We start from the raw sequence: 11,719 nt of genomic DNA on the forward strand, positions 1-11,719 counted from the left end.
GACAACTGGCTAGCTGAGTTTACTAGCTGTATATATATATACATATATAGGAGTTGGACTCAATGATCCTTGTCAGTACCTTCCAACTCAGGATATTCTGCAATTCTTTTGTACATAAAACCCTGCAGAGATAGCCTTAAGTCCAGACTCAAGCTGAATTTGCCATTTCTCCACAGTACTTTCCTGCAATAGCCTATTCAAGGGCCGGCTCTACAACGACCCAGCTAGTTCACCGAGCAGAGAAACCCCACATGTTTTTGAATGCACACAAGGTTCTGCTTGCTTGCTATGAGGGTGTGCTGCAGGATGTTGTGACTGATTTGCCCTCAATAGCATCACATCGTGGACATCAGCAAAATGAGATGGCTCAAGGTTCTTTGAGAAAGGCCCCTACTGCAAGGTCAGACAGAGTATCTGAGCTCAAGCTCCAGCTCAAGGAAAACTGCTTGTAACAGAGACAAACAATTTCAAGGTTTCAAAGCATTTTGGGGCCACCAGGCTCACAAACAAGGTAGGTATGGCAAGAGATTATTAACATTGGTAGTATCTTTTTTATAAAAAAAAAAAAAACTAAGTTATTTACACAACAAGTAGGTCACGTGGCCAAATACCATTCTACATGTTCCAGTGACTTTTACCCACATTTGTCCTTCCTTAGCTTGTTATTGTTCTTCATTTAGACCCCAGTTTTGCAAAGTTACAAGGCCTTCTCATAAGGATGTTACTAAAGGCTCAAGGCTCTACATTCAAACCTGATTGGAACAGAGACTGTCTTATGATATAGGTTTGTATAGACCCTTATTTCATGGTCTTCGAGTTTGCTGCTAGTAAAAACAAGACAAAGAATAAAAAGACAAATAAAAAGATTTAAAAAATTAAAAAGGAAAAGGGGGAAGGGAAGGGAAGGGAAGGGAAGGGAAGGGAAGGCTATATTCTATACAAAAGATTTCTTCCACATGTTCAAATGAGATCACTTGGAATTAACAGGTCTGTAGGAAGTATTCCTCTGACCTCCATTCTTCTCCTTCTTTCTGTTCTCTGCTTTGAAGTTGGGAAGGTACCCAGAAGTGGGCTCCTGCACACTTTAATCACATTGTCACTTCAAAATAACCAACACAACTAGCAGTATTAGAAAAAAGAAAAAAAAAAAACAAAGAGTGTACCATTTCAAGAGAGAATAATCTTCCTTGCAAACCCTCAATCTCATTTCTATTTCTTGTTTGCGTTCTGGAAACAAAAGCTTTATATTACCACTGTACCCTTGCAACAATTATCATCTCTGGGTGTGCTTATTTTTGTAAACTAATGTTTTTATTCATAAATAGAATGATTGAATAAAGAATGCTGGCAAAGCTAGCAAAAGGAAAAGGTTTTGAAGCAAAAGTATTCTGGTCATTATTATCCTTATGACACATATTAAAGGGCTTTTGCTATATTCATCTTAATACTGTAAACAAGAGGTATTTGTCTCAGGAGAGCAGTGCAGTGAAGGTGCCACAATATTAGGAGTATCACAGCAAACAATAGATGGGCTCTGCTGTGACAGAATAATAATAGAAAATACGTCTATGACAGGGATAAAATGTACTAATTTATAGTCTACTCCATGTGGTGGAGAGAGACTTAAAAAAAACTCCTTAAACTGACTTCCTAAGACAGAAGGTAGCATATTAGTTTTCTGACTCTCTTTCCTGAGAGACACAACAGAGTGCATTACACAGAAGAATGACAGGTGCTATTTTTGAAAAATGGTTATTAAATAACCATTTCTACTAATACTAATAAACACTTGGCTCTTCTTACACAGCTTTCCATGCACCTGCATCTCACAGCACTTTCAGTAGCAAAAGTTGTTTTATTTTTCCTTTCAAGCAGGGAATTCAAAAGCAAAGCTTTACCAAGTGGGGATGTCTCTGATGAAACAACAAAGGAGGAAAAACATGCCCATACTGTTTCTGTTGCTGCCAAGGACGTTCATCTCTTGCATCTTCATTCTTGCAAGATCACACCTGGAAGAAGCTGCATATCATGTAAGTTATATAAGGAAGATGAAGGTAAACAGGCCAACTGGAAGGAACTGGTGAGGGGAAAACAGGGGCTAGGAAAACCTTGGAGGAAGTAGAGATTGATAGAACAATATGGAAAGTTCACGCAGTTGGGAGGGCCAAGACGCAGAGGTAAATGTGGTTCGTCAACATTTATGTAGACTGTCAGCTACTTTGGGAGGTAGATCAGAGATATGGCAGCCCTGCACTTCACTACAAAGTTAGTTCTAGTGGGGAATGTGGCATCTGTTGCAGAATGAGTAACATTTCACTCCAATCTAGGGGACTAAATAAAGAAGAAACTATCTGAAGCTACTTGGAAATTTAGTAGACAACACGCAGTTCTCTGCACTATATATTGGGATTTGCTTTTGCCACAACTGCTGAATGAGAAAAGGCTCTATTTAGCTCCCAGCTACATGGAAGAGTGTTAAGATTTACCTGTGTCTATAAAGAAGTGTATTTTGTCCCTCTATGTCATTATTCTTTTGGAGAGATCAAGGAATGCAAGAAAAACTCTCTGCTGTGCAATTCACTAGAGCAGTATACAGAGTTCCTCTTCCAAAATCCTTTAAATGATACCTTCACTTTGCATCCATAATAGAATCCATAATCCACCATACGGAGCTCTGCATTGGCTCAGTTCCAGCAATTATCTAAAAAATACTGTTTCAGACACCAAACTTACAGTTTTAATAAACTTACAAAACCAAATAATCCTCAGCAGTGACCAACTGCCCTCCTAAGTGGTTAGGCCTCATGGAAACAGTGATTGCATGTCACCCCAGAAGACCTACTTTTTCTTAGAAAGCTCTTTGCCGTCTCTAGAGTCAGACTCCACACTGTTGAAATTCACCCCTCTGTATTTAGGCAGGATTTTAAATGTGGATCAGTGTCCCAGCTGTTGCTTATTTGGAGCAGAATTCCTGTGAACCATAAATGACATTGTTTATGAGACAGGAGCTGTTAATGCTCATCTGTATCATCTGATTCCTAATTTGACTGTAGACTTTGATACATCTCCTGTGACAATGTTTTATGGGAACCTTTCTAGTATAATTGAATTTCTTGACTACTATTTCCTTCACACACAAAACAAGCAAACAAACAACCAAAACCAAAACAAAACAAACTAACAAACAAAAAGCTGAAAGAGGTAGTAGGGATGACCTCAGCATTACAATTTCCAGATAATCCCACTGTTTAATGAACAACAAAACCAGAAACATTTTTTTTTTCCTAAGATATTTAATTCTAGCCACCTTTGAGCCTTGGAAAATCAATTGCAGCTTAGAAAGAAAGGAAAATACAGAAGATCAGTTCATCTTTTCTAAAGTAGAACTCTGTTCAGTGCAATGTTCCCATTTGTTTAGTAATCTGGGAAAGACTGCAATTTCCATTTCTATCAATCCCAGGGGACACAAGTCCCTGCTAAGAAACATATCTCTGCTAAAAACTCCGTGTATCAATTATTACTTTCACAGAAATAGTTTGCAAGAGCCTTGAAGTTTTTAGTTACTATCTAACCATGTAAAACGTAGCATATAACAACACTGAAAACTGTAATCTTTTCACTAGATGCTAACTCTATCATCAATTATTAATTCTATCACCAGATAAAAAAGATCTATCTGGCCTAATTCTCCCATGCTTTGTCCCTGTGCAAGGGACAGTTGTTCTAAATTAGTATAAAGAGTAGATAAGGTGGACATCCAGTGCTGACAGGATATTTAACATCCTCTGTAGTAACACAAGGTTTTCTATCAGGCCTATTTCTGTCCAAATTCTTAAATATGGGTACCACATTGACAAGTGATTAAAATGTATAACAAAAATCCTACTTATAGACTAATATTTTTGCCTTAGAAAACTGAAGACTTAATCTGAAAGTCTAAAACACATTGCTAACAGCAAATCTTTGCATGTCTGCAGAGCAGACATAAACATTCAAGTAAACTTATATTTACTTTTACTATTGTTTGATGACTAATGTCACCAAGGGTCCTGGCCATGAACCATGAAGTCATATCACCTTAACTACTAAAAAATGAAAATTTCATTGTCAAAGGTAACAATTCAGGCCAGAAAACTAAACACATGGATGTGTAAAGTAAGATAAATGCCTGCTGTATACACACAATAAAGTGTAATTCAGTGTCACACTTCTGCAGTTAACAGCACTATGAAGAAAACAAACCGTATTTCTCATTAAAAATTGCTTTGTACCCTGTATCTTCACTGGATGTCTTGTTTGCACCCTTCTGTTGCCTTCTATAAACATACTATACCTACACCTTCATTCTTCTGAAGACAATACATCTGGTTCTATTGCCTTGCCATCAAGTTTGAACTGTCCTTATTCTGGCAGAGTTAAGATCCATGTGGAAAAAAATTAAAAGTCTCTACATTTTTCAGCTGTGTTTGACATGAGCACAGACTGGGAAAAAGCGTATCTTTGAAGTGCATGCACTATCATACCATGACATTATATTACCAGGTGGATATAAAACATAACAGAATGAAATCATGATACAGCTTTGTCATGGAGGATGCTGGCTGCTTTGGAAGAGTATCACTTGCTGTTCTGAGAAAGAAAAGCCTAAGTTATCAGGAAACTTACAGGATGGTTGCATCCAACACTAAAGAAAATGAGTTGAAAATAGTTTCAACTTCACTGCCCAGAGCATACATTAAATGCATTATCTGTATTGAGCTCTGCTGCAGCTCTAAATTTAGTGAAACGTGGTTTTCACTGAGGCTAATGAAAGTGGTAATCCCTACGGAGAGTGAAATTTCAGCATTTTCCTTATTCAGTGGCTTCTCACTTTCCAACCAAACCACCTCAGGCTGTGATTTATCAGAGCTCAGAAGCTAAGGTTTGAGGGTCTTTTTAAATTCACAGATAGGAAACCTTTTTGGAAAATTTGTTGTTGGAGGAAGAAGGGATAATGATACTACCAGACTTAGATAAACTCAGAACAACAGTAGTAGGTACCTAGCCACTGGTATTGTTTTCTTTTGTGTGAGATCTAAAATAGGAAGTGTAATTAGCAGCAGCCTTTTAAAAGACTTTCCTCCTTCCCCCTCTCCCCCTCCCCAAGAGGATATGTGTGTACTCCTGTTCCAGTGGAATATGAGGTTGTAGTTCCACATACTGCCAGGACACGTAGCAGTAAACCTGTCTTCTGGCTTGTGAGCACATAACCATATTTCTGTCAAATTTATTAGAAGACATAACCTGGAGATTACATTGGCTTCATGCTTTTGTGACAACCGTATGTCACTACAGAAACACCTGCATCACCTGAAGAATGGGGTGATAAAGATCATGCATACCTACCTGCATAAAGTCAGTAGGAGCAAAGCTAGACCACCGGAAATTTTCAGAGAAGGCTAACCTGGATGTGTGATTTGGGTTGCTCTTTCCTGTGGCCACGGTGGTTTCCATACAAGAATAACGTTGGATTTACCATGCCATCAGGTTATAGTTTGTACACAGATCCAAAGATGAAAAAAACATTTGATGCTCAGTGAAAAGTTATGAGGATGGGACTTACCGCTAGATTAAGACATCTGTACATTGGGTTCTATACATGAGAATGTCCTCATTCATGTCCTCATACATGTCCTAACTAACAGTGTAGCTAGTGGAAATCTAATAGTTGATGGACTCCAGAAAGCAACTGAACTCAAAAGTCTGTTCTGAACTTAACAGCTCATAAAGACTAGCCTTGTTAACAGCTCGATTTCTGTGGCCAATTTTAAACAAAATGAATGATGTGTCTTCCAGCCCACTTTACTACTTCTGACTCCTGAATCTGAATGACCAAATGGTCACATATGGCAGGGTCAATCCTACAGTTTTGTCACAAGACTGAAATTCACATCTCTACATACCGTAAGAGCCACTGTACTTCCAGTGTCATCACTATCTGTATCTATACTGCATCTCAGGGTCTTTACTTCACAGCTCCCAATAGAAGCAAACAAACCCAAAATGTAACAGCTCAGATTTGTTTTACTACCACAGCTCAAATGGCAACACTTCCTATCACCACTAAGCCCCCTTGGAGAAATAAAATAAACAATAGCACAATTAACTCAAAGCACCTAAAATTACCTAAATGCCTGAGGTACTGAGCTGCCTGTTGAGACATATACTGATCCTATACATCCTCTAGGCAGCCTTTGCTCACTGACACCTAAGAAATCCGGTATGGAATTTAAATCTCCTCCCCTGCGAAGACTTCTCAAGTTCTCCAGCCAATAATTAAACCTCACTACTACAGCAGGGTTCAAGCATCCTCTCCCGCATGACGTTTAGCCAAAAATGGTTCATCCCTCAGGGAAAGTTTGGATGAAGATGCTAAAGATATCCTCTGCAGATCAGCTTAAAGGCTTTTTAGCTTAATAGATGAGAGTCTGATTGTATTTGTATCGGCTAATTGATTTGGGGAACAAAAACTTATAGATTTCTTAGCCTGTCTTACAATTGCACTACAGTTTGCTGGTAAACCTGAATAGTCAGGGACAAAGTCTTAAGAGATGCAGCAGAGACTGGAAATTGGATATTTTCCAGCTCAGCAATTGGTAGAGACGCTATCTGGATTATGCAGTCCCTTATTAAGAAGTGTCAAGGATTAGTGAGAACTAAAAACACTTGTGGGATTAAGGATTTATTTATATGAGGACAATCACAAAGTGAATTAACTAAAAATGTTACTTTAAAGAGAAGCTGTAAAACTGCATTAAACCCTAATGTGCATGTTCTCCTTTAGAATTACATTTGAATGATCTAACTTCAGTGTAGAAGTAAATTAAATTAAATTAGGACCACTTGAATTCTGAATAGGAAGGTCCTTGGGGGTTTTAATGATGTTTAACTGATCTATTTCTAAGGCATATCTTTCACTGACTCACATTAATTTTCATGAATTGAACTGTGTAGATAAATCCTAAGTTCAGAAATCAGGAAATCCCACAAAAAAAGAAAAGGAACTGCTAAATTAATGGCAGCAAAACATTTCTAAAAACAGCTTCAAAACAGCTTGTTCATCTGCAATGGCAAGAGCAAGTAATCACACTAACTCTGGATCTGCATACTGAAATCTAAGATTTAGGATGAGGTTCTCTTAAATAAGTATTCTTGCGACAATGCCCAAGTGAGGACCCTTCTGTATTTCTCATATTGAAAACTGCTTGCTTTGTAATTGTTGTTTGGCTAGTCTTACACCACAGATTTTAGAAAACTCGGACCATTTTGGAAGGCATTTAGGCCAAGGTTGAGATTTATAATTGAGGACTTGTATAAGGTTAAGATTTATAATTGAGAACTATGACACATCAAGAAAGAAGTTTTCTCATTTTTTCATTCTAAATTCAACTGCTGGAGGCAAAAAGAAAAAAAAAACAACTCAAAACTCTCTTTTTTTTTTTTCCTCCAGTTCTGTAATCTATGTAATCCATGGTTGACAACTTCAACCCAATCTATTTCTTGCTATCAGAAACCCAATTGACGAATGGCGTTACTGACCTTTCTGCTCTATGAATGGTCAATATCCTTTGTCCGTAGAGGAAAGACTACATGGCTGTGTAAAATTATTCATATTCAAGTCAAATTATGCACCAGTTGGTTTGTTGTAAACTTAGCTAATTTACCATTTTTACCCTCATATTTTGCATTTAGAGCTTTCTCAGTGCTTTTAACTTCTACACAACAAAGGCTGCTACAGATCATGGGGTGTGCATAAGACTTCATTCCCTCATATAAGTTTTCTTCTTTCTCTGTAAGAGGTTTAATATAAGAATATGTACTTAAATATTAATAACAGGCATTTTAAATAGATTTTCCTTATGAAGCGCTAGTTCCTCCAGTCCCTCTCAAAATATGTGCAGTAAGGAACACCATATCACTGTAGATGAGTTTTAGTTACTGTCGTCCAGAGGGTACCTCTATACTTACAGGTGAAGAAAAAGCTGGATACAGACTAAAAGATGATGAACCATTGGTTCAAATCCTTTTGTCTTCACCTCTGGCACTAGCTAAGGGTAAAGACATCCACATTATGCCTCAAAGAAGTAAACTCAAAGATCTTCCTTGTGCACAGAATAATCTGTGAAGGCTTGATCTCTGCTGCTAATAGCGAACACATTTGATAGATTAAAATGTAGGTCTTAAAATATCCTACTCTGGAACACATGCACCTACAAGGATGTTATATCTAGTTTAGGCCTTCAAGGTGACTTACTATTTTCAGATCATATTTTACTGATTTCTTAGTACAGTTGCAGAAATAAAGTACAACATGTTAATTCAGTAACAACGTGTCAAAAATTCCGGATTGATAGAGTGATTTCTTCTTACCTGAAAGAATAAAAGGAAAAGATACTTGGTACCAAGAAACAACAATGTCTTTTCATTAGTCTCATTAAGTAGGGTCTGAAACAACATTCATGCTACTAGAGCTGCTAAAGGAACAGGAAAACTAAAAAGTTCTGGCGGAGTTGCAGCAAACCTTAACTTACTACCTTTATCGTTTTCCATTACGGAATTAAAATGTCAGCATTCTGATTAATAATTCCTGATGTTTTACCCATTACATTATCATTTTCAACTGAAAAGAAACATAACTCACTTATTTAAGAGCACAGAAAAAAAATTAAAAAAGAAAAACAGAGAAAGGGGGAGAGATTGCATTTATGAACAAGGCAGAGCAAGCGGTTTGTCTCTGAATGTTCTGGAAAACAGAAAGGGCTAAAAGCAGAGAAGTTAAGGAGGGGAAAGTATGCCAGTTTTAAAACTGAAGGGGAAGCCAATTTAACCTTGACTTCCCCAGTGTTTGCGAAAACATAATTTCCAAGCAGGACTTTAAATGAAAAAAACCTGCTTCTCAATTATTCTTGGGTGACAGGGACCAGAGAACTTCAGAAGGCATGGTTCTGAGATTCTGGGATGTCATTGCCCATCAGAATATCCTGATTTTATTTTCTACTGGAAAAGATAATCTGATTTTATTTTTATTTTTATTTTTTGAGCCCTGAACCAGTAATGGCTTAAGTGCATATCTAAATTCTACTGATTTCTAAAGTACCATATGTTTTTCAAGACAGTGATTGTCTTTCTGTTATGTGTTTGTACAGACTCTTCCACGACAAATACAATACAAATAAAATTGCAAAAACCCTGCCTGGTTCAGCCAAATTAAAATAAAAACAAACAAGACACACACACACACACACAATCCTGCTTTCTGCTGACTTAATGCGCTGAATCAGCTCATGAGTGCTTGAACAAGTACCAGTGCCTATAAAAAAACAGGTTGGACCATGGGGGCAGAAGTAAGGGAGGGCAGAAGAGGAAGTGGGGGAGAGCAGAAGCTGAAATACTCCTTTCAGCAGCAGCAAACCGTTAAACAGGCTCAGAGATCTCATCTCTGCAGGTTTACAGACCCAAGTATGAAGTCTGAAAATAGGCAAGCCTCTCTGCCTTTTCTCTTCCCTCACTTCCCAGGGGCACAGTTCTGCTAAATGTGTAAAAAGAGCTGTTAAGTCTTGCAAGATTTAGCAAAAACTTTTTTTAACTGCTGTTCAAGTATTTGTAGTAGCTCCAGTGCATTGAACACAGTCTTATAGGAAAAAATCTACTTACTTAGTAATAATCCTGATACCTTCTCATGCTAGTCAAGAGTATGAAGTCTTCAGAGAAGACATTTTTATATGTCTTTTCAAAAAGTAAGGTCTTTTGCTGTAGAAATGAAAATTTCTTTTCAGTTTTCATCCTCTTAAAAAAACAGCCTGTGCAGTTAGACTTAAGTCCTTCCCAAGTGGCCTTCTTTTGACTCCACATCACACTTCAAAATTTAAAAGAGAAAGGAGTTTTCCTCTGTGAAAATCAACATTAAAAGCTTTTAATACAAAAATAGTTTTACAACTTAAATCATGAAACTGCTATTGGAAGATTATGACATTTTAAGATGCACTGTAAAATATTTGGGTTGGGGGAGTACAGACATTTGTCAAGATTTTTCTGTAAATAATCATCAACATGCACTGTCAGATTTTGCCTGAATATACTAAAACTCAGTAAAGAAAAAAGGTTGCCCTTTTCTATCTGTATTTCAATTAGACCTTTATTCAAAAGTTCATCTCAGATCAGTTTTTTTTTGCCTAAATCAGCATGGGAAGAGATCAACCATTTAAAACAAAAATCCCCACAAAATGAAAAAGAGGTTTATACAATTTTATTTTCTAACCAGTTCTGATTAAAACTCAGTCACACACACACACAAAAAAAAAACTTCATGCTGTCCTGTGTAATAAATTTATATATAAGCAGCATCTGCAGAAATACTAAAAATATAAGTATCTCTTAATGCGTATTAAATATCACACACAAAATCAGTCTTCCAGGGTGAAATAATACATGTACCACAAGGTCCAACATGACAGTCTTTCATGCTGTCTTCTGCTCCTTTTCTGCACTAGACATACTCTCATGACAGGCTCTTGTAAAAAAATTATCATAAATAGATAAAATTGATGGTATTTTCATTCAGAGTGTTATATCTACACACCCACAGACCCACCAGTAGGATTTGTACTGTGTTTTTATTTAAGCAGTAATGTATACCCATATGCTAAATCTTGCCGTTGATCGGAGAAAGGAAAACAGATGTGTGTGTGGAGGAAATGTAAGTGTAGGAGGGAAGGAAAGCAGAACTGAATGTGAACTCCTGCACGCAAAGAGATGGTGGTAGCAAGTAGGGGGTGTAGCATCTGATGGTACATTGACATTCTTTGTGACTGGTAAATTCATTGCACTTAGACCAGTGAGATTATTCAGTCATTTGCAAGCCAGGACAGGAATGTAATAACAGGAAAATGGTAGGAAGGGACCAGAATTAGAGAGAATGCATAGACAGATCAGAAGATAACAGGGAGGAATACAGATATGATGATGGAGAAGAAGTGAGGAGGAAGGGAAAGCAGAGCAGCTGGAGGCAGTGGGGTTGGCTCGCTGAGCTCAGCAGCAGTGGGGCTGTGGCTGTAGATGGATGGAGCATACGTTGGGTATGGTATGAAACAGCTGGAGGCTGAAGGACAGAACGCTCAGACGAGGAAATGCCATCTTACTCAAACGCTGACACCCTGTCAATTATCCTTCTCCGTTCCTGTTTTCAGAGTAATAAGTGATTCCCCCATTGAAGGTAACAAAGGAGGAAGATGTGCCAGGAACCTTTGGAAACTGGAGCTGGACAACAGAGAATTCAGAGACCAACAATGATGGCTGCTTTCCAAAGGGTGGCTGTTAAAGATTTTCTGTCTCAGCTTACCTCTAAAATGGAGATTCAGTAGCTAGCTAGCCTACAGAAGATAGTGAGCTGTTAGCATGAAAAGCTCTTTTCAATACATGGGGTACTATAAAAGTGTTAAATATTATTATTTTTACTACTACTAAGAAAAAACAATCAAATATGGTCTTGAACAAAGGGCAGCACACTATAATATCGTTACATCCTGCTTGAAAAAATTATCTTTTTCTGTCAAAGGCAATACAAATATACTATAAAAATGGAAACTTGTAAAAATGAATCTCAGATAAGTAATCTAAAGAGGCTGTGAGTGATATCAGAAATTGACATTGGTTTGCTTGATTGCTTTTATGCTAAATGTCT

General features: G+C 37.5%; 1 long non-coding RNA gene across 1 annotated transcript; it reads left to right on the plus strand.

Moving 5' to 3' along the window:
* The first annotated feature begins 375 nt into the window (after positions 1-375).
* Positions 376-11,345, plus strand: LOC126913209 (uncharacterized). Its single transcript, XR_007707915.1, has 3 exons — positions 376-511; positions 1,873-2,030; positions 11,226-11,345. It is a non-coding gene; the product is annotated as an uncharacterized LOC126913209 (long non-coding RNA).
* Positions 11,346-11,719: the final 374 nt, after the last annotated feature.

Source organism: Cygnus atratus, chromosome 2 (assembly GCF_013377495.2).
Source record: "Cygnus atratus isolate AKBS03 ecotype Queensland, Australia chromosome 2, CAtr_DNAZoo_HiC_assembly, whole genome shotgun sequence".
Taxonomy (NCBI): Eukaryota; Metazoa; Chordata; class Aves; order Anseriformes; family Anatidae; genus Cygnus; species Cygnus atratus.